Source organism: Armigeres subalbatus, chromosome 1 (genome assembly GCF_024139115.2).
Source record: "Armigeres subalbatus isolate Guangzhou_Male chromosome 1, GZ_Asu_2, whole genome shotgun sequence".
Lineage (NCBI taxonomy): Eukaryota > Metazoa > Arthropoda > Insecta > Diptera > Culicidae > Armigeres > Armigeres subalbatus.
In genome coordinates, this window is record NC_085139.1 from 222281518 (window position 1) to 222305454 (window position 23937).

A 23937-nucleotide genomic window follows, 5' to 3' on the forward strand; every position below is an offset into this window, starting at 1 on the left:
GGAATTTCTGGAGGAACTTCCGGAGGAATTCCTGGAAGAACTTTAGGAGGAATTCCTGGAGATGTTCCTGAGGACTTCCTGGAGGAAGTTCCTGAGGAATTTCTGGAGGAACTTCTGGAGGAACTCATGGAGGAACTTCCGAAAAATTCCTGAAGGATCTTCCGAAGGAATTCCCGGAGGAACTTCCGAATGAATTCCCGGATGAACTTCCGAAGGAACTTCCGGAGGAACTTCCCAAGGAATTTCCGGAGGAACTTCCGAAGGAATTCCCGGAGGAACTCCGAAAAAAATCCTGGAGGAACTAACGTAGGAATTCATGGATGAACTTCCAGAAAAAATTATGGAAGAGCTTCCGAAGGAATTCCTGAAAGAACTTTCGAAAGAACTCCCGGAGAAACTTCCGAAGGAATTCCTGGAGGAATTTCCGAAGGAATTCCTGGAGGAATTTACGAAGGAATTCTTGGAGGAATTTCCGAAAAAAAATCCTGGAGGAGCTTCCGTAGGAATTCCTGGAAGAACTTCCGAAGGAATTCCTGGAGGAACTGTCGAAGGAGTTTCCGGAGGAATTTCTAGAGGAACTTCCAAAGGAATTCTGGAGAAACTTACGTAGGAATTCCTGGAGGAACTTCCGATAGTATTTCTGGAGGAACCGCCAAGGGAATTGCTGGAGGAACTTCCGCAGGAATTCCTGGACGAGCTTCCGAAGTGATTGCTAGAGGAACTTCCGGAGGAATCCCTGGAGGAACTTCCGGAGGAATTCCTGAAGGAACTTCCCGAGGATTTTCTGGAAGAACTTTCAGAGGAATTTCTGGAGGAACTTCCGGAGGAATTCTTCCGGAAGAACTGACGTAGGAATTCCTGGAAGAACTTCGTAGGAACATCCGGAAAAGTTCCAGAAGGAATTTCCGAAGGTATTCCTGGACGAGCTTCCAATGTGATTGCTGGAGGAACTTCCGGAGGAATTCCTGAAGGATTTTCCGGAGGATTTTCTGGGTGAACTTCCGGAGGAATTCCTGGAAGAACTTCCGGAGGAATTCCTGGAGATGTTCCTGAGGACTTCTTGGAGGAAGTTCCTGAGGAATTTCTGGAGGGAGTTCCTGAGGAATTCCTGGAGGAAATTTCTGAGGAACTCCTGGAGGAAGTTATTTTGGAATTTCTGGAGGAACTTCCTGCGGAATTACTGCAGGAATTTCTGGATGAACATCCGAAGAAATTCTTGGAGGAGCTTCTGGAGGAATTCCTGGAGGAGCTTCTGGAGGAATTCCTGGAGGAAGCTCCGGAAGAATTCCCGTAGGAAAATCTGGAGGAATTCCTGGAGGAACTCACGTAGAAGCTTCCGGAGGAATTCTGGACTAACTTCCGGAGGAATTCTTGAAGGAAATTGTGAAGGAATTGGAGGATCCTCCGGAGAAATTGCTAGAAGAATTTTCTGAGGAATTCCTGGGAGAATTTCCAATGGTATTCGTGGAGGTATTTCCAAAGAAAAATCTGGAGGAATTTCCAGACAAACTTCCGGACGAATTCCTAGAAGAACTTTCTGAAGTATGTTTGGAAAATCTCCTAAAGAAATTTTTGGAGGAACATCCTAAGCAATTTCCGGAGGACTTCTTGAAAAAACTTTCGAATAAATTCCCCGATAATCAACAACGCGACGCCGTCACGTCACCGCCGATAAAATATAATACATAAATTATACTAAAATATATAGTGAATTAAAATATAAATCACTATAAAAAATTAATTTTCAAATTGAATATTAATAAATAAAAATTGAAGATGATTAATTAAAAATATTTATAAAAAAATTGAAAATTATTAAGTTCAAGTTTTTGAATAAAATAAAATGCGTTTTGAATAAATAAAATTCGAAATTGTTGCATCTGAAAATGTATTTTCGAACATGAAAGAAAAATATCCGAATACTTCTAACCCTGACCTGTTTTTACGTCGTTTTTCAGTTACATCACAAATATTACGTCGCAAATGAATTACACGGCTTTAATTTGAAAACGAATTATCAAGTACGTCAACTTTTGGTTACGTCAACCTAATGTAATATAACATCATATTTACGGCGGCGATGATGTGCATCAAATCTGATGTGATATTACTTTTTATTTTTTACTGTGTGAGAAAGAATCGCGTTTGTCAGCCCTGCCCTGAGCAAGCTAATCGGGAAGGCTTCAACAGGCATTTTTGCATCACACTTCGTTGGCGCTTAAGCGTTTTTTTTATCTTTTTCATTAACTTTAGGGTTTCTGGTCGAATCCGATTCGCAACATGATAAGCCGGTTAGCAGTACGGTCTGGATAAGTCCGATTTGTTCTGGTATGGGTTATTGCCTGGCTGTCACTGTTGCAATATCGTGACAAGTTTGTCCCGGGTATCTTGATTTGACCGAATGTTCTTTACTAACCGAAGGACTGCAGTTTTGGTAAAGTCTTCTGTATCTTTTATAATACCATATATTGTTGCGTAATCGAGGACTAGGCAATCTTGTTGCTACTCGAGAGTTGAGGGACACATCAATATAATAGGATTGACAGTTAAGGATATTGAACAAGTAGAGTAGGATATAGTAACAAAAAAACGAAAAACGGGGCACTAAAAGAAAAGAATTAAAACTAATCGAAGAAAATCAGAGTTTGCCCACATATAAACTACATTACGATCTCCCATAACACCTATTATTTCTCTGAAATGTTGTTTACCTCGGGCCTCAATGATACCCAAAAGCTGCTCTTTGGAGACATCGTTTTCCTGGCAGTATTCAATTACATAATCGATATCATCGTAACTGGCTCAACACCTATCGCCGATGTTTCTTCTGTAGAAATGTCCGTTCAGTGTAAATGGACATAAGACTCGAGATCGCACGAATGAAGCCTCGTCTTATTTTTTTTTCATAACGACTGTACTGCCGCGATCCGCATAAGAGTCCCATGTCGATTTTCAACGATTTTAATTTTCTTCCAGAAATAAGCTTAAAATGACTTCTGACAAACTGATAAAATAATAGGCTTTGTTCTAGAAATTCTAAATCCACTTGTGTTGTCCCATCGTGCTATTTATTCGCATAACAGTCACATTTCAGATTTTGATTCACTTTTGAACAAAAAATGAATATTATTATGGCCCATTTAATAGTTCCATAGCAATGTACTATGGAACTACTATATCTGTAGATATAGAATATTATGCCAAATTTTCAGAAAGATTGAAGGTTTTATCAATTTATTAGAATTTTTTGTATTTCTCCTTGAAAAATACAATGCCATATTACTGAAGTTGAAGAAAACTGACATGGGACGTTTATGCGAATAGGGGCAGTGTACTCGATGAAAATAAAACAAATTGAGTAGCGCCTGCTGCCCTTGCGGTCTCATGGAGGCGAGACGCTATTTTGGCCGGATTTAGCATCCTGTCACAACACTCGGTCGGTGACATTGATAACAGGTATAACAATGTTGTTTTTATTTATACCAAAAGTCTTCAACACACCTTAGGTACTCGTCGGAACTTAGGCCATTATGAAGCCCAACTTCATTGTGTGACCAAATCATTTTCAATTTCGAAGAGTACTCTGACGTTCTTATAGGAAAAAATCGTTCTTTTCTTAATAAAGTCAGCTTATGCTTTGTAGAAGCTACACAATTTTTCAAAAGATCAATATTTTCTAAATGTTAGTTTAATACGATTTCATAGCAAAGAAATTTTTTTGAAAACAGCATTTAATTACAATACAATTTTATAAATTTTGCTCCTTTGCTTATTCCATATTCCTAAAAATCGCTCTTGCGGAAATATGGACAATATCATCGCCCAATATCACACCCAAGTACGAACGGAGAATGACATCACAGAAAGTATAACACGCTGACTGTGTCCATCATTAGCGTCGTTTAAGTTTGATTTGGAAATAAAAAGAAAACATGCCAGCCACCCGATGTCTTCCAACTTGACGTCCATTTCGGCAAGCCTTGGTAACCAATTTTATATTTTCTATTCACTGGGATTCACTGCGGTTTGGAAACTCTGGCTTCAGTAATCATTTTCCGAACGGGAGATAACAAAACAACAATCAACGAACGCGCGCGCGCAAGCCGCCCTACAACGGGGCCACATGCACAGGCGTAATCAACCGTCTGTGATCTGGTAGTGTTGTAGTTGTTTTTGTACACATGGTTCTTCAAAAACCATAACCTACCGAAAAAGCAAAACAAGTGCTCGATTGATAAGCATTGTCCACAATGTGGGAACCTGTCGCAATAATTTGATGAATGGAACTGCTCGGTGAACGATTTTTTTTACATTTTGCAAAGATAAAGTTGAATTTATTGGTTTTATTTAGGTATGACACCAATGGAATCAAGTAGTGGCATTAGTTTATCAAATAAACGTAAAAGCATCGCTCAATAAAACAATAAGATCTTTCATGACACAATCGCCATCAGCTGACTGTCTTGTTGATAAATTATCATCACTTCAATGAAACAAAAAAGAATGCAGCGATAGCAACCTGACGTCAAATAAGTCAGTACTTCTTGCCTTTGTTGAGGTTAGGATGGCCTCAAATTTTTAAAACCCTATAGATATACAGGTACATAAAATATCTAGTCCCTGGTTGTCTAATGGTAGATATCTTTGCCAACGGAAGGTGCATAGTTTCCATTGCTTCCCAAAATGCTTTCACTCATGATTACCAAAAATCTTACATCTCACGACGATTGTGGGAGATGCAGAGATATCTTCAAATTATGTCAAACAATTCACTGAGTTAGCTCAAGAAAAAATAAATTAGACTCTCGGACTGGAACGGACGGAATTTGACGTTGGAAAGCCTAGAACTACTTGCACGGGGGCAGCAGGGACTATGTCCAAAGGATTGACAATCCCTCTCAAGGCCATCTGCGAGTTGTGGGGGTTGCCTAGGATGTCGCGGGGTTGGACAGTGGTCCCTGTTAAATTCCTTTAAAAAGTTGCATGATCCGCAAGTAGGCCCCACCAAAGCGACCGTATGCCGCTCAAAATGCACAAGCCTAAGTCCTGGTGTCAGGTGGGACACGAAACAGACCTGACACGACGGCCCTCCGACGAGACAGGAGGTTTGCGCAGGCCCAATAAGCCGCCTAGAAAACCAGTAATTACGAACAATATAAGAGACTAGTCGACCCGGCAGACGTTGTCCTGCATAGTAGGCGAGAATGTGCGTTCCGAACTGCCCATGCAAAGTTCGCATAGGAATCACAATTTTAGTTTTTCACGATTTGCTCAACTTTACTCGTAATTTCATTAGGAAATATCATATAAACCCGTCGGAAACTATAACGAATGTTTCTGCTGAAGAAATGAAAAAAATCCATCCAGCCGTTTTCGAGTTATGCGGATACGAACACAGACCATTTCATTTTTATATATAAGATAATGCGACTCGATATAATCGACAGATACCTAGGCGACGAATGAAGGATCACGATTGGAAGCTTGGAACATGGAACTGCAAGTCGCTAGGTTTCGCAGATTGCGACAGGATGATCTACGATGAATTACATCCCCGCAACTTCAACGTCGTGGCGTTGCAGGAGATTTGCTGGATAGGACAGAAAGGAACCGGCTTCATAGTGCTGGGTAAGATGCGCCATCGTGTGATTGGGTGGCAGCCAATCAACGCAAGGATGTGCAATAGAGTGATTCAATTTTAACTTTTTTGCCCCCCGATGCTTAAACGATTGCATTTGCCTTTTTATTAACCCACCTAAATTTTTAGCTAATTTGGATGTAAATTGAATGAGCACGCGCGGTTTGAAGTTTGTATGAAAATTGCTATGAAAACAGTAACTTTCATGGAAAACCGTTCCCCAAAGCTTCCCTTTAGGCTCTAACAACATATGAGTACATCGGCAACGTAATTTTACAAGGAAACAGGTCGTCTTTGTTGCGAAACGATTTGATGCTCACAAGAAAAGTTATAAAGGAAATACTGAATTGTGGGAAATTCAAAAGAATAACATCAATATCAATAATGGGCATTTTTATTTTCTTTATAACTTTGCTTCCAAATGACAAATCACTTCGCAACAACAACTGCCTTTCAGCTTGAGAAGTATTCTGTGTAGGCAATGTGTTGATAATATTTAAATAGTTCAATAGGCCACCTCACAGAACGGTCTTCCACATAAGGGTCAGTTTTCACAGCAATTTCCATGCAAACTTCAAAAGACGTGTGCACAGTCAAATTACGTCCAAAATTGCTAAACATTTTGGAGGATTATTAAAACAGTAAATGCAATCGTTTAAGCATAGGGGAGCAAAAAAGTCAAAATTTGAATCACTCTAAATTGTGCAAGCTGAGGATTAAAGGCCGTTTTTTCAACTATATAGCATCATCAACTGCCCACATGAAGGGAGACCCGACGACGAGAAAGAAGCGTTCTATGCACAGCTGGAGCAGACATACGATGGATGCCCACTGCGGGACGTCAACATCGTCATCGCCGACATGAACGCACAGGTAGGAAGAGAGGAAATGTATAGACCGGTCATCGGACCGGATAGTCTCCACACCGTATCGAATGATAACGGCCAACGATGCATAAACTTCGCAGCCTCCCACGGAATGGTAGTCTGAAGTACCTTCTTTCCCCGCAAAAATATCTACAAGGCCATATGGAGATCACCTAACCAAGAAACGGAAAATCAAAGCGACGGTAAATTTTTCTCCGACGTCCCCACTTACCGCAGTGCGAATATTGAACCCGACCACTACCTCGATGCAGTATGCCTGCGCTCAAAACTCTCGACGGTACAACACACGTCGAAGTCGGACGCCATGGCTTTACATTGGGGGGTACAAGACGGTAGACTAGCCCAAGGATACGCGCAGCAGCTGGAAATGGCACTCCCAAAGAAAGAGCAGCTAGGCGCAGCATTTCTTGAAGATGGCTGGAGAGATATTTGATCCGCCATTGGTAGCACCACAACCGCTGCACTTGGCCCGGTGCCTCCGGATCACAGAAACGACTGGTATGACGGCGAATGTGAGCAGTTAGGGGCCGTACACATATTACGTAAGCACTTATGGGGGGAGGGGGTCGGTCAATATCTTACGCTCCATATAAATAAAAAATCATTTGTATGAAAAAAATCTTACATGTGGGAAGGGGGTTTGAAAAATCCAGAAAAATTGCTTACGTAATAAGTGTACGACCCCTTGGTGGAAGAGAAGAATGCAGCATGGGCGAGATTGCTGCAACACCGCACGAGGGCGAACGAGGCACGATATAAATGGGCGCGGAACAGACAAAACTCGATTTTACGGAGGAAAAAGCGACAGCAGGAAGATCGAGACCGTGAAGACACGGAGCAACTGTACCGCGCTAATAACACACGAAAGTTCTATGAGAAGCTGAACCGTTCACGTAAGGGCCACGTGCCACAGCCTGATATGTGCAAGGACATAAACGGGAACCTTCTTACGAACGAGCGTGAGGTAATCCAAAGGTGGCGGTCGAACTACGAAGAACACCTGAATGGCGATGTGGCAGATGAAGATGGCGGTATGGTGATGGACCTGGGAGAACGCGCGCAGGACATAATTTTACCGACTCCGGATCTCCATGAAATCCATGAAGAGATTGGCCGGCTGAAGAACAACAAAGCCACTGGGGTTGACCAACTACCAGGAAAGCTTTTTTAACACGGTGGTGAGGCACTGGCTAGAGCGCTGCACTGGGTCATTACCAAGATTTGGGAGGAGGAAGTTTTGCCGTAGGAGTGGATGGAAGGTGTCGTGTGTCCCATCTACAAGAAGGGTCTCCCATCTACCGCGTAATCACATTGCTGAACGCCGCCTACAAGGTACTCTCCCAAATTTTATGCCGTCGACTAGCACCAATTGCTAGGGAGTTCGTGGGGTAGTACCAGGCGGGTTTTATGGGTGAACGCACCACCACGGACCAGATGTTCGCCATTCGCCAAGTACTGCAGAAATGCCGCGAATACAACGTGCCCACACATCATCTATTCATCGACTTCAAAGCCGCATATGATACAATCGATCGGGACCAGCTAAGGCAGCTAATGCACGAACACGGATTTCCGGATAAACTGACACGGTTGATCAAAGCGACGATGGATCGGGTGATGTGCGTAGTTCGAGTTTCAGGGGCATTCTCGAGTCCCTTCGAAACCCGCAGAGGGTTACGGCAAGGTGATGGTCTTTCGTGTCTGCTATTCAACATCGCTTTGGAAGGGGTAATACGAAGAGCAGGGATTAACACGAGTGGTGCAATTTTCAACAAGTCCGTCCAGCTATTTGGCTTCGCCGACGACATAGATATTATGGCACGTAACTTTGAGAAGATGGAGGAAGCCTACATCAGACTGAAGAGGGAAGCTAAGCGGATCGGACTAGTCATCAACACGTCGAAGACGAAGTACATGATAGGAAGAGGTTCAAGAGAAGACTATGTGAGCCACCCACCGCGAGTTTGCATCGGTGGTGACGAAATCAAGGTGGTAGAACAATTTGTATACTTGGGCTCACTGGTGACTGCCGTAAATGATACCAGCAGAGAAATTCGGAGACGCATAGTGGCTGGAAATCGTATGTACTTTGGACTCCGCAAGACGCTCCGAGCGAATAGAGTTCGCCGCCGTAATAAACTGACAATCTACAAAACGCTCATTAGCCAGAATGTCGATCAGTGATCCGGTAAAAATGGTTCTCGACAACGATCTGACGGGCACAAGTAGGCGAGGTGCACAGCGGGCAAGGTGGGCCGATCAGGTGGAAGATGACTTGCGGACCCTCCGTAGACTGCGTAGTTGGCGACGTGTAGCCATGGACCGAGCCGAATGGAGAAGATTCTTATATACCGCGCACGCCACTTCGGTCTTAGTCTGAATAAATAAAATAATTGGTGCAGTGTGGTGCCATGCTCAGGACAGCCATGCAGAGCTGTTGCATGCAGAACGCTACCCACCTTAGGCTGAACTTCGGCTGTCACGTCGATTACGCCTGCAAGAAAGCTTCAACAGCTATTGCAGCATCGGGTAATGTTCAATAACACGATGGTGTGCTCCAGCAGACCTTGATTACTAGCTGTATCTAATCTCAGATTGGGTCTCGGCGATTCGCACCGATGGTAACCTTCAGAAGCTGAAGAGAGCAAGTGCAAATCAAGCCAGTCGATCATAGAGGGAGGAGGTCAACCTGACCAAGAAAACCAGTCATCGGACGGTAGCCAGGAAAGCGAAGAAAGATAAAATCACGCGCTCGACTAGAGCCATGGAGAAGGAGGGAGCGCTGCTGGAAAAACTGACAAAGAAGGCTACGCCGACGTGCTAAAGGCGATGCGCAGCACGTAGAAACTATCGAACCTCAGTGCAGAGATTCGTAGCATCAGGCGGACGAGAGCGGACAAGATGATCATGGTCCTAAGCAAGGGTTGACAGGCGGGCGGCACCGCCTGTGGAGAGCTTACCCACACGATGAGGTCAGCCTACAAAGCAAGCACCGGAGCGGGGCCACGACAGTTAAGCGCTGCAGGTTGTAGAGGTGGTAGCCCGGCGTCTATCCGCCTGCGGAGAGGATTCCAGGGGTCATAGTTTGTCATGATCAAGCTACCAACTACCGACGCCAATAAAGGTGATCAAAGTTGGTGAGCTGAAGGTTGATCTGTCAGTATGTCCAGTCAACCTCTACCAACCGCCGGTAGTCAAAATCGTGGACAATAGCAACTTGTGTGGGCGCTGCGGCGAAGAAGGCCACAAAGCGCAGCTCAACCTCAACCAATGTGCGGCCGCCCATCAGTTGCTGTGGTAATTTGTAGCAGGTATGGACTTCGCTATCCTGGAATAACAGCAAAGGGAGGTTTTATTCCTTGAAGTGCAAACACGAACCAGTCAGTTTTCTTGTTTTGCGAACGAAATACTCTTGGCAAGATGTTCAAAATGAACGGTTTCCAAAACCAAGATGATTGATAGAATTCGATCTATATGAACTCTCATTCTGAAAAACAAAATATTCAGTGGAATTTGATGGAACAGTATGCAACACGGATGTCTATTTACAGCCATTTCACACTCTTCAATTGGCACAAATGTCAATTAGCGATCTACTAATTAGAAAACGTGTTCACCGGCGAAATTCAGACGGTTGGCCGTAAATATTGCTCTATCCGCGTTCATGTAGTCTGCTAAACATGACTCTTCAAGTTTATTCTCAATCAAGAGGGGAAACAATTCACAACGACATAATTATTATAATTTACTGTTTTAAGCAAAGATTCAAACATTAATATTTATTGAATCTGAAACCCGCGCAAGCTCATACCGCTGATAGATAATAGGGGGAGGTGGCACACAGAACTAAATAAAGAAGATTTCTGTAAGGAAAAGAACTTAAACCAAGCTAAAATAGAATCACTCGAAAAACGTCGTCCAGAGCACACTATTCCAGCGTGATTTACAACGCGTTTCTTTGTTTTCATTTTTTTCCCTATCGCACTTTGTTATTGTCCCCCTCGCATCTATCATCCATCATCGTGCCGCGCGCAATCATTATGACCGCCATGGATTGATATTGTCATGTTCGAAACGCAGAATATTAGTGTTTGTGGAATGGACGTGCGAGTCAGGACAGGACAAGAGCGGATCGCGGCCACAATAAAATACTGTGATGGCAACGGGAACGGAAACATGATGGAAGACGGTTCTAAAAATAGCATCCTCTGCGCCGTGACTGTTTGCGCACTTGTTGTCATCGTCATCGCATAGCAGGCATCAATGTTGACGTTTGTGTTTACGAGGTTCGTTGAGGAACACGTTTACTTTGATATGCCACCACAAGCACAAACCCCACAGAAGAAGGTAGCTGTGTCTTCGTTCGGTGTGCGTTGTCTCTGTTCTGTGAGATCCACAGCACCGTTTGTTAGTGTGCGGTGAATACAGCCGCGAACGTGAGTTCGCGAGTTCAGGACCTTCGTTGTTGGGTGCGGAGTGCCGCCACCCGTTCGCGAACGTGAGAGTTCGCGTTCGCGTTTATTGTCACGGAAGGTCAGGGACAGCGTGAGGTGGTTCTGGGGCAGCTCTGAAATATGGCGACGGCGGAGGGTGATGCACGATGGGTTAAGGTAGTACGACCGCAGAAGGATGGGTGTTGATAGTGTTTACTGCCCACCATCTGTGATCTGTGTGCCAATGGTAAACAGAAAACTGTTAATTTGGCTTGTTTTGCTCGGTCCCGTGCACGACGAAAACAGCCAAAGGAGTTATCATCGAACTTGTTCAGGTATTCGTATGGCAGAAAATATGTGGGGCGATTGAAGCCCAGGAAAGCGTTCGCACTGGTAGATGTGTTCGATTTCATCACAACACACTAAGGAAAGAACTGGATGGATTCGTCTGTCACTCGAGAAGCGTAATTATTTTTAATACGTTGACGTTATTGCATTGGGAATGCAGCAAAACAAGTTTCCTACATCAAACGGAACGGAATTCACACTTTCAAGTTCACACATAAACAGGAACTTCCCTCACTCAGCCTCAGCTGATGTTGATGAAGCGACAACACTCTCTGGAGTTTACGTTTTAAAATTAGACAACTTGGAAATAATTCTAGCTTCTAAGAATTTTCAACCCAGCAGCACATCATCCCAACGATACGCCTGCCAGATACATTTCTCTGTTCTAAAAATAGAAAATCCCATTCGTTCCTGTGGGTTGCGCCGCTCACGATGACTCCCCATCACAGACGCTGGGGCGTGTTTTATTTACGGTTGAACCGCTCTTCCTGAACCCCTTCACCTGAACATCGTCGACAGTAACCATGGGTAGAGCGAGTGCTAAAATTGGAATATTTTTTAACCTCACGAAAAGTGAATTGGGTTTCGCCCCGATCCCACCTCGCCACCACCTCCCACCAATCAAAATCAGCTATCATCAATCGAAAGAATTTTCGAACGGGAACGCACCCGTTCGTTTCGTTGTAGGGGTAGTGCCTCACACACATCAATGATCATCGGTCACCGTCATTGTAATCATTATTGGTAGGGTTCGAACAGCATGTGAGGAGCACTGGAAGAGAGTTGAGTTACCATAGTTGGAGTTGTTCCATCAGATTAGAAGAGCATAGAAACAGTAGCGCTGCGGGGGACCACTTGCACATATCGGCCTCCGTGGCGCAATCGGCTAGCGCGTTCGGCTGTTAACCGAAAGGTTGGTGGTTCGAGCCCACCCGGGGGCGGGAACCTTTTTGCGAGAGCAACAAAAATAATTGACATGAAGTTATGGAGCGGAGCCAGTACACTGGGGTCGCTTTTTATGCGGTTTTATATTGGTTGCGACCTATAGATTCCATGAAACATTAAGATTGAAAATACTAGAAGGAGAAATCGGCGAAGACGCCATCTTGTTTCCAATCGAACCGTAAAAAGCGGTTCCAATTCAACTTGTTTGCATTTTGCATCCATAAGAAGCAAGCAAAAAGTTCATGTGCTGCCAGTATTATTTTCACGATTTCATGCATTTTCATACGTTGCCATTTCGACAGTTTTTCACTCCGCCGGTCTCTGGTTATAGTGTTGCTGATTAAGATGACCCAACGAAAATAATCACAGAAAAATTATGTGGCATTGGAACGTTGTGGAAATTAATGCATACCGAGAAATTTAAGAAATGTATTCGCGTAAAAATCGAACCAGTGTACCACAATCTACTATTCTATTGCTCTTAAGGATTACTCGATTTGCCAATAATGATTACAACAGATATTTCTAGATTACGATGATAGTGACAATATTTTTTAAATAATTTGAATGCAGAGTTACATCTCTTTGTCTGTGCTACGTAGATAACAAGGAGGGTTGCCTAACTCTTCGAAGGCAGTAGAAGCCTTTGGTGAGCAAAGGTTAATCCTAAAATACCTCAATAAGAATGGAAATGCATCAATGGAGAAATGTGTTGACATACCGTCATTAAGGTGTTCCCTTTCCGATGCGATGCCGATAGAAGCTGTTACCCGGAAAGTAAATTATCACGAAGTGCAAGGTACACTAAACCCTCCTTTAACGGCTCTTCTTTAGCCTCCGTTTTAGCCTCCTTTCAAGAGGCCCGGAAGCCTCCTTTCGAGAGGCCCGGAAGCCTCCTTTCAAGAGGCCCGGAAGCCTCCTTTCAAGAGGCCCGGAAGCCTCCTTTCAAGAGGCCCGGAAGCCTCCTTTCAAGAGGCCCGGAAGCCTCCTTTCAAGAGGCCCGGAAGCCTCCTTTCAAGAGGCCCGGAAGCCTCCTTTCAAGAGGCCCAGAAGCCTCCTTTCAAGAGGCCCAGAAGCCTACTTTCAAGAGGCCCAGGCCTCCTTTCAAGAGGCCCGAAGCCTCCTTTCAAGAGGCCCAGGCCTCCTTTCAAGAGGCCCAAGCTTCCTTTCAAGAGGCCCGGAAGCCTCCTTTCAAGAGGCCCGAAGCCTCCTTTCAAGAGGCCCGGAAGCCTCCTTTCAAGAGGCCCGAAGCCTCCTTTCAAGAGGCCCAGAAGCCTCCTTTCAAGAGGCCCAGAAGCCTCCTTTCAAGAGGCCGGAAGCCTCCTTTCAAGAGGCCCGGAAGCCTCCTTTCAAGAGGCCCGGAAGCCTCCTTTCAAGAGGCCCGGAAGCCTCCTTTCAAGAGGCCCAGAAGCCTCCTTCCAAGAGGCCCAGCAGCCTCCCTTCAAGAGGACCCGCAGCCTCCTTTCAAGAGGCCCGAAGCCTCCTTTCAAGAGGCCCAGAAGCCTCCTTTCAAGAGGCCCGGAAGCCTCCTTTCAAGAGGCCCGGAAGCCTCCTTTCAAGAGGCCCGGAAGCCTCCTTTCAAGAGGCCCAGAAGCCTCCTTTCAAGAGGCCCGGAAGCCTCCTTCCAAGAGGCCGGGAGCCTCCTTCCAAGAGGTCCGGAAGCCTCCTTTCAAGAGGTCCGGAAGCCTCCTTTCAAGAGGCCCAGAAGCCTCCTTTCAAGAGGCCTGAAGCCTCCTTTCAAGAGGCCCTGAAGCCTCCTTTCAAGAGGCCCGAAGCCTCCTTCCAAAGTCCCAGAAGCCTCCTTTCAAGAGGCCCAGGCCTCCTTTCAAGAGGCCCAAGCCTCCTTTCAAGAGGCCCAGGAAGCCTCCTTTCAAGAGGCCCAGGCCTCCTTTCAAGAGGCCGGAAGCCTCCTTTCAAGAGGCCAGGCCTCCTTTCAAGAGGCCGGAAGCCTCCTTTCAAGAGGCCCAGGCCTCCTTTCAAGAGGCCCAGGCCTCCTTCCAAAAGGCCCGGAAGCCTCCTTTCAAGAGGCCCAGGCCTCCTTTCAAGAGGCCCGGAAGCCTCCTTTCAAGAGACCCGGAAGCCTCCTTCCAAAGGCCCGGAAGCCTCCTTTCAAGAGGCCCGGAAGCCTCCTTTCAAGAGGCCCAGGCCTCCTTTCAAGAGGCCCGGAAGCCTCCTTTCAAGAGGCCCGGAAGCCTCCTTTCAAGAGGCCCGGAAGCCTCCTTTCAAGAGGCCCGGAAGCCTCCTTTCAAGAGGCCTTCAAGAGGCCCGGAAGCCTCCTTCCAAAAGGCCCGGAAGCCTCCTTCCAAAAGGTCCGGAAGCCTCCTTTCAAGAGGCCCGGAAGCCTCATTTCAAGAGGCTCGGAAGCCTCATTTCAAGAGGCCCGGAAGCCTCCTTCCAAAAGGCCCGGAAGCCTCCTTCCAAAAGGTCCGTAAGCCTCCTTTCAAGAGGCCCGGAAGCCTCATTTCAAGAGGCCCGGAAGCTTCCTTTCAAGAGGCCCGGAAGCCTCCTTTCAAAAGGCCCGAAAGCCTCCTTTCAAGAGGCTCAGGAAGCCTCCTTTCAAGAGGCCCGGAAGCCTCCTTTCAAGAGGCTCAGGCCTCCTTTCAAGAGGCTCAGAAGCCTCCTTTCAAGAGGCTCAGAAGCCTCCTTTCAAGAGGCTCGGAAGCCTCCTTTCAAGAGGCTCAGAAGCCTCCTTTCAAGAGGCTCGGAAGCCTCCTTTCAAGAGGCTCGGAAGCCTCCTTTCAAGAGGCCCGGAAGCCTCCTTTCAAGAGGCTCGGAAGCCTCCTTTCAAGAGGCCCGGAAGCCTCCTTCCAAGAGGCCTGGAAGTCTACTTTCAAGAGGCCCGGAAGCCTCATTTCAAGAGGCCCGGAAGCCTTCTTAGAGGGGAGAAAGAAAACCCAACTGGTTTGATTGAAAGCGTAAGATAAACTGAATTTATTAAATTAACCAATACTTAATGGCTACTATGATTGGTATTAGATTCACCGAGTTGCTTTGCTCTATCACTCCTCCTCAATCTCGGCTGGTTGTAGACCAATCCCAAAACGCATCTTCTCCATCTTCACACGTGCCAACGGTTTCGTCAGACCGTCGGCTATCATTCGTTCACTGGGGCAATAGCGAACGTCCATCACACCATCATTTACTAACTCCTTCACATAGTTGTAGCGAGTGTCGATGTGTTTCGTCCTTTTACTTTCTCCGGCAGATTTCAGCATCGCTATGCAGCTCTGATTATCTTCGTTGATAATCACCGGACCAGGAACTTTTTCTCCTACGTCCTTCAATAGTTTCAACAACCACATCAGCTCTCGGCTGGCCTCGGAAAGCGCTACGTATTCTGCTTCGGTAGAAGACAGGGTGACACATGGTTGCTTCCGAGCTGCCCAGCTGACTGATCCTCCGAGAATAAAAACGAAACCGGTATTTGATTTACGGTCTGCTTTGTCGCCGGCCCAGTCTGCATCAACGTATGCTTCCAGTGGACCGGGTAAACCTAATTCCAGGCTCAAATCTGATGTTGATTGTAAGTAACGTAGGGTCCGTTTTGCTTCTGTCCAGTCTCCTTCCGTCGGTTGACTTACCTTGCGACCTAAGATCGAGCTGCTAATGGCGATGTCCGGTCGGGTATTTACCGCAATGTACAGTAGAGCACCCACCAGACTCTGGAAATCGTCGTTTCTAGGCAAGGGCTCCTCCTCCTTCTGTTGTGCATTCGGGTATCCTGGATCCATAGGTATCAGAGAGCGTTTCGCATTCGTTTGCCCAAACCGTTTCGCAACTTTCTCGATGTAGGCTCCTTGATTTAGAAAGAATTTTCCACCAGATCGCGTTATTTGGATTCCCAGATAGTGTTTCACGTTTCCAAGGCACGTAATGGTGAAGTTTTCTTCTAGGTTTTTCCGAACTTTTTCGTACTCCGCTTCTGTGTCAGTAACAATCAACATGTCGTCCACATACAGCAATACGAACGTTTTCTTTTTCTTCCAGGTTCTAATGAAAAGGCAGGGGTCTGCATCAGACGGCACGTAACCCATCGTCTTCAGGACCTCGCTGATTTTTTGATTCCACATCCTTCCAGCTTGCTTGAGACCGTAGAGGCTTTTTCGTAGAAGACACACCTTGTCCTTTGCACCGCTATGGAATCCTAACGGCTGCTTCATGAAAATGGTTTCCTCCAGCTCTCCGTACAGATACGCCGTCTTCACGTCGACGTGCTTCACCTGCATTCCTCGTCGGGCAGCGACACTCAGTAAAGTACGAAAGGTGGTTTGCTTAGCAACTGGCGCAAACACCTCGTCGTAGTCGGTCCCGTACTGTTGGCTATATCCTTGTGCTACAAGTCTAGCCTTATAGCGGATTACATTTCCACGCTGGTCCATCTTCTTCTTAAAAATCCATTTGCAACCAATCGGCTTTTTGTTTGGCGGTAAACGGACGACATCCCATGTGGCATTATCGTGGAGTGACTGCATCTCTTCCTCCATAGCTTGCTTCCACTTTTCTCGTTCGGGGCTGCACATAGCTTCATCGAATGTGCGTGGTTCGCCATCTTGATGTGTTGCTATCCGTACGGTATCACGGTATCGTTCTGGAGTAATTCCTTTTGTGATACGCTCAGACCGTCGAACTGAAGACACATCAGCATCGTTAGCGGCATCTTGCTTCTCTTGACTATCGGATGATCTGAGTTCTTCCTGCACTTCTTCTACGAACGTTTCTTCATTTGCATCGTCGTAGCTTGTGTCGAATCCGTAAAGATCGGATTCATCCGAGTCGTCTTCGCTCATGTCCGTTTCTTCACTCACGTTCTCATTTGCTGGAATAACGGGAACTTCAGCTTTCTTTTGCTTCAAGAGTTTGAAAGGATATTCAAGGATATTTTCCTGTTGAGATTCGGCAGTCTGAACCTCGTCCAATGACAGGAACCTGCAATCACGGCTGATGGTAAGCTTGTCGTTGGTTGGATCCATAAAACGGTAAGCTTTGTGTTGAGAGGAATAACCGACGAACAGCAATCTTCGAGATTTTGCTTCTAATTTGTTTCTCTTCTCTTTAGGAATCCACACATACGCCGGTGAACCAAACATCTTGAGATGGCTCATGTCAGGCTTTGTTCCATTCCATAGCTCCATCGGGGTCATTGTCAACGGCTTCGTCGGCAAACGGTTTTGCAGATAGTTGGCCGTGTTAACCGCTTCGGCCCAGTATTTCAACGGCATTCGAGAGTCCAGGAGCATGCATCGTGCCATTTCCACCAACGAGCGGTTCTTCCGCTCTGCAACCCCATTTTGCTGCGGAGTGTATGCGGTGGTAAATTGTTGGCAAATTCCTTCCGCTCGACAAAATAAATTCAACGCGTTACTGGTATATTCACCACCCTGGTCGGAACGTATGATCTTCGGCGTCCTGCCGAATTTTGTCTTCATGCACTGGACAAACTCTTGGATACGTAGAGGAACCTCGGATTTCTTTTTCAAAAAATATACGACGGTGAACCGAGAGAAATCGTCAATCATGGTGAAGAAATAACGACATCCACCAGGCGTCACGTTTCGCATGGGTCCGCACACATCGGTGTGGATGAGATCCAACGGTTGATTGGATTTTCGGTCCGAATGTTTGGGAAACGGAAGACGTGTCAGCTTACCTTCAAGACAGCATTCACAGTTTACATGGCAGCTACAATCTTTCATCTCCAGTCCAGTTACCATGTTCTTTGATACGAGCTCACGAACGGCTTCAAGGTTGCGATGTCCCAACACACGATGCCACATGTGCTGACAATTCGGGTTATGTTTCGCGGCCAGTGCCTCCTGGGCTACTTTCAGACTGTACTGTCCCTCGGAAATTGTAGCCCCCGCGATTACCTTCCCATCCTTCAATATACGGCACCCGTTGAAATCAAAAATAACTGTCGCTCCGTTTGACACCAACTTCTTCACCGATAATAGGTTCGACTCGAATTTTGGTACCAGTAGCACTTCTTTAAGGGTTACTTTTGATGATGTGCCTTCCGGAGATAGCATAGTAATTTTACATGAACCAATTCCTTCCGCTTTTGTCACAGTACCATCGGCCAAAATCACCTCCTGTTTGCTGCTCTCATCTAGCTCCACGAAATTCGTTCGATTTGCACACATATGCGACGTAGCGCCGGAATCAATGATCCACGCATTCGACGGCGTCGCACTTGTCTTCGTAACGAACGAATACTCCTTGCTTTCTTGACGAGCTGCTCGTACTTTTGGCTGACTTCGCTTTTCACTTTGGCGTTCTGATGGCTTTCGTTCGCTAGGCCGCTTCTCGACCAGGACCGGACAATTCTTCTTCTTGTGCCCCGGCTTCTGGCAATAATGACACAATAATTTCATTTGCTTGGCATGCGACTTCAGAACAGATTCCAGTGCACCGCCCGAGCAACGTTTCGCCACTTCGTCGACCACCTTAGATTTAACCAGATCCAGCGTTAACTCTTCGTCGGATCGGCTTTCTAATGCCGTAGTCAGGGTTGAGAATGATTCCGGGAGACTTCGAAGCACCATAGCTACCTGCATATTCCGACTTAGGTCTTCTCCAGCCAACGTCAGCTTTTCAAACAGATCTTCCATTTCGTAGATATGCTGCTCGATGTCCTCGCCATCGTAATATCGCTTGTCACATATTCGCTTGAGAATGGATACCTTGGACGTTAGTGTGGCCTTCTCGTACTGTCCTTTCAGCTTCTCCCAGGTATCTTTAGCCGTTTGGCAATTCTTGATCAGGTTCAGCTGATTATCTTCCAATAGGAGGCCTATCGTCGCCCGTGCCTTCTGGTCACCGCTTTTCCACGTTGTCCTGGTAGCTGCGGTTACCGGATTTTCCGCTGTACTCACAGGTTCGGTATCAGTAGTGTACTGCCATAGGTCTTCCCGGATGAGCAGAAACTCAACTTTAGTCTTCCACACGCCGTAATTTCCTCCGTTGAGCTTCATGATTCCCAATCGCTCCATGGTGAAAAAAAAAAACTTCGCAGTTGTTTTTTCCGTTACTATGAGAACGATTTCTCTAACAACGGCCCATAACCTCTTAGAGGGGAGAAAGAAAACCCAACTGGTTTGATTGAAAGCGTAAGATAAACTGAATTTATTAAATTAACCAATACTTAATGGCTACTATGATTGGTATTAGATTCACCGAGTTGCTTTGCTCTATCAAGCCTCCTTTCAAGAGGCTCGGAAGCCTCCTTTCAAGAAGCTCGGAAGCCTCCTTTCAAGAGGTTCGGGAGCCTCCTTTCAAGAGGTTCGGGAGCCTCCTTTCAAGAGGCTCGGAAGCCTCCTTTCAAGAGGCTCGGAAGCCTCCTTTCAAGAGGCTCGGAAGCCTCCTTTCAAGAGGCTCGGAAGCCTCCTTTCAAGAGGCTCAGGATCCTCCTTTCAAGAGGCTCAGAAGCCTCCTTTCAAGAGGCTCAGAAGCCTCCTTTCAAGAGGCTCGGAAGCCTCCTTTCAAGAGGCTCGGAAGCCTCCTTTCAAGAGGCTCGGAAGCCTCCTTTCAAGAGTCCTGGAAGTCTTCTTTCAAGAGGCCCGGAAGCCTCCTTTCAAAAGGCCCGGAAGCCTCCTTTCAAGAGGACCGGAAGCCTCCTTTCAAGAGGTCCGGAAGCCTCATTTCAAGAGGCTCGGAAGCCTCCTTTCAAGAGGCCCGGAAGCCTTTTTTCAAGAGGCCCGGAAGCCTCCTTTCAAGCGGACCAGAAGCCTACTTGCAAAAGACGCGGAAGCCACCTTTCAAAGGACTCCGAAGCGTCCTTTCAAGAGGCCCAGGCCTCCTTTCAAGAGGCCCGGAAGCCTCCTTTCAAGAGGCCCGGAAGCCTCCTTTCAAGAGGCCAGAAGCCTCCTTTCAAGAGGCCCAGGCCTCCTTTCAAGAGGCCAGAAGCCTCCTTTCAAGAGGCCAGAAGCCTCCTTTCAAGAGGCCCAGAAGCCTCCTTTCAAGAGGCCCGGAAGCCTCCTTTCAAGAGGCCTGAAGCCTCCTTTCAAGAGGCCCAGAAGCCTCCTTTCAAGAGGCCCGAAGCCTCCTTTCAAGAGGACCGGAAGCCTCCTTTCAAGAGGCCCGAAGCCTCCTTTCAAGAGGCTCAGGCCTCCTTTCAAGAGGCCCGGAAGCATCCTTTCAAGAGGCCCGGAAGCCTCCTTTCAAGAGGCCCGGAAGCCTCCTTTCAAGAGGCCCGGAAGCCTCCTTTCAAGAGGCCCGGAAGCCTCCTTTCAAGAGGCCCGAAGCCCCCTTTCAAGAGGCCCGGAAGCCTCCTTTCAAGAGGCCCAGAAGCCTCCTTTCAAGAGGCCCAGAAGCCTCCTTTCAAGAGGCCGGAAGCCTCCTTTCAAGAGGCCCAAGCCTCCTTTCAAGAGGCCCGGAAGCCTCCTTTCAAGAGGCCCAGAAGCCTCCTTTCAAGAGGCCCGAAGCCTCCTTTCAAGAGGCCCGGAAGCATCCTTTCAAGAGGCCCGGAAGCCTCCTTTCAAGAGGCCCCAGCCTCCTTTCAAGAGGCCCGGAAGCCTCCTTTCAAGAGGCCCGGAAGCCTCCTTTCAAGAGGCCCAGGCCTCCTTTCAAGAGGCCTGAAGCCTCCTTACAAGAGGCCCAGAAGCCTTCTTTCAAGAGGCCTGAGAGCCTCCTTTTAAGAGGCCCGGAAGCCTTTTTTCAAGTGGCCCAGAAGCCTCCTTTCAAGAGGCCCGGAAGCCTCCTTTCAAGAGGCCCGGCAGCCTCCTTTCAAGAGGCCCGGAAGCCTCCTTTCAAGAGGCCCGGAAGCCTCCTTTCAAGAGGCTCGGAAGCCTCCTTTCAAGAGGCTCGGAAGCCTCCTTCAAGAGGCCCGGAAGCCTCCTTTCAAGAGGCCCGGAAGCCTCCTTCCAAAAGGCCCGGAAGCCTCCTTCCAAAAGGTCCGGAAGCCTCCTTCAAGAGGCCCGGAAGCCTCCTTTCAAGAGGCTCGGAAGCCTCCTTTCAAGAGGCCCGGAAGCCTCCTTTCAAGAGGCCCGGAAGCCTCCTTTCAAAAGGCCCGGAAGCCTCCTTTCAAGACGCTCGGCCGCGACCTTTCAAGAGGCACAAAAGCCTCCTTTCAGGAGGCTCGGAACCCTCCTTTCAAGAGGCTCAGGCCTCCTTTCAAGAGGCTCGGAAGCCTCCTTTCAAGAGGCTCGGAAGCCTCCTTTCAAGAGGCTCGGAAGCCTCCTTTCAAGAGGCTCGGAAGCCTCCTTTCAAGAGGCTCGGAAGCCTCCTTTCAAGAGGCCCAGAAGCCTCTTTCCAAGAGGCCTGGAAGCCTCCTTCCAAAAGGCCCGGAAGCCTCCTTTCAAGAGGCCCGGAAGCCTCCTTTCAAGAGGCCCGGAAGCCTCCTTTCAAGAGACCCGGAAGCCTCCTTTCAAGAGGCCCGGAAGCCTCCTTTCAAGAGGCCCGGAAGCCTCCTTTCAAGAGGCCCGAAAGCCTCCTTTCAAGAGGCCCGGAAGCCTCCTTTCAAGAGGCCTGGGAGCCACTATTCAAGAGGCTCGGAAGCCTCCTTTCAAGAGGCTCGGAAGCCTCTTTTCAAGACGCCCGGAAGCCTCCTTGCAAAAGGCCTGGAAGCCTCCTTCCAAAAGGCCCGGAAGTCTCCTTTCAAGAGGCCCGGAAGCCTCCTTTCAAGAAGCCCGGAAGCCTCCTTTCAAGATGCCCGGAAGCCTCCTTTCAAGAGGCCCAGAAGCTTCCTTCCAAGAGGCCCAGAAGCTTCCTTTCAAAAGGCCCGGAAGCCTCATTTCAAAAGGCCCGGAAGTCTCCTTTCAAGAGGCCCGGAAGCCTCCTTTCAAGAGGCCCGGAAGCCTCCTTTCAAGCTGCCCGGAAGCCTCCTTTCAAGAGGCCCGGAAGCCTCCTTTCAAAAGGCCCGGAAGACTCTTTTCAAGAGCCCCGGAAGCCTCCTTTCAAGAGGCCCGAACGCCTCCTTTCAAGAGGCCCAAAAGCCTCCTTTCAAGAGGCCAGAAGCCTCCTTTCAAGAGGACCAGAAGCCTCCTTTCATGAGGACCGGAAGCCTCCTTTCAAGAGGCCCGGAAGCCTCCTTTCAAGAGGCCCTGAAGCCTCCTTTCAAGAGGCCCTGAAGCCTCCTTTCAAGAGGCCCGAAGCCTCCTTTCAAGAGGCCCAGGCCTCCTTTCAAGAGGCCCGGACGCCCCCTTTCAAGAGGCCCGGAAGCCTCCTTTCAAGAGGCCCGAAGCCTCCTTTCAAGAGGCCCGGAAGCCTCCTTTCAAGAGGCCCAGGCCTCCTTTCAAGAGGCCAGAAGCCTCCTTTCAAGAGGTCCGAAGCCTCCTTTCAAGAGGCCCAGAAGCCTCCTTTCAAGAGGCCCGGAAGCCTCCTTTCAAGAGGCCCAGAAGCCTCCTTTCAAAGGCCCAGGCCTCCTTTCAAGAGGCCCGGAAGCCTCCTTTCAAGAGGCCCAGAAGCCTCCTTTCAAGAGGCCAGAAGCCTCCTTTCAAGAGGCCCGGAAGCCTCCTTTCAAGAGGCCCAGGCCTCCTTTCAAGAGGCCCGGAAGCCTCCTTTCAAGAGGCCCAGGAAGCCTCCTTTCAAGAGGCCCAGAAGCCTCCTTTCAAGAGGCCAGAAGCCTCCTTTCAAGAGGCCCAGGCCTCCTTTCAAGAGGCCCTGAAGCCTCCTTTCAAGAGGCCCGGAGGCCTCCTTTCAAGAGGCCCAGAAGCCTCCTTTCAAGAGGCCCGAAGCCTCCTTTCAAGAGGCCAGAAGCCTCCTTTCAAGAGGCCCAGGCCTCCTTTCAAGAGGCCCGGAAGCCTCCTTTCAAGAGGCCGGAAGCCTCCTTTCAAGAGGCCCAGAAGCCTCCTTTCAAGAGGCCCGGAAGCCTCCTTTCAAGAGGCCCGGAAGCCTCCTTTCAAGAGGCCCGGGAGCCTCCTTTCAAGAGGCCCGGTAGCCTCCTTTCAAGAGTCCCAGAAGCCTCCTTTCAAGAGGCCCGAAAGCCTCCTCTTAGGAGGCCCGGAAGCCTCCATTCAAGAGGCCCGAAAGCTTATTTTCCCGGAAGCCTCCTTTTAAGAGTCCCGGAAGCCTCCTTTCAAGAGACCCGAAAGCCTCCTTTCAAAAGGCCCAGAAGCCTTCTTTCAAGAGGCCCAGAAGCCTTCTTTCGAGAGGCCCGGAAGCCTCATTTCAAGAGGCCCGGAAGCCTCCTTTCAAGAGGCCCGGAAGCCTCCTTTCAAGAGGCCCGGAAGCTTCTTTTCAAGAGGCCCGAGAGCCTCCATTCAATAGGCCCGGAAGCTTCCTTACAAGAGGCCCGGAAGCCTCCTTTCAAGAGGCTCGGAAGCCTCCTTTCAAGAGGCCCGGAAGCCTCCTTTCAAGAGGCCCGGAAGCCTCCTTTCAAGAGGCTCAGAAGCCTCCTTTCAAGAGGCCCGGAAGCCTCCTTTCAAGAGGCCCGGAAGCCTCCTTTCAAGAGGCCCGGAAGCCTCCTTTCAAGGGGCCCAGGCCTCCTTTCAAGAGGCCCGAAGCCTCCTTTCAAGAGGCCCGGAAGCCTCCTTTCAAGAGGCCCGGAAGCCTCCTTTCAAGAGGCCCGGAAGCCTCCTTTCAAGAGGCCCGGAAGCCTCCTTTCAAGAGGCCTGGAAGCCTCCTTTCAAGAGGCCCGGAAGCCTCCTTTCAAGAGGCCCGGAAGCCTCCTTTCAAGAGGCCCGGAAGCCTCCTTCCAAAATGCCCGGAAGCCTCCTTTCAAGAGGCCCGGAAGCCTCCTTTCAAGAGGCTC

The 23937-nt window shown here is 48.2% G+C and overlaps 1 protein-coding gene and 1 non-coding gene across 8 annotated transcripts in view; one reads left to right on the top strand and one right to left on the bottom strand.

The window, feature by feature from the left end:
• The window catches only part of LOC134205804 (histone deacetylase 4), a 300923-nt gene that overhangs the window by 140275 nt on the left and 136711 nt on the right, over nucleotides 1-23937 (bottom strand). The gene's annotated exons all lie outside the window — the stretch shown is intronic.
• Nucleotides 12174-12247, top strand: Trnan-guu (transfer RNA asparagine (anticodon GUU)). The gene has a single exon. It is a non-coding gene; the product is annotated as a tRNA-Asn (tRNA).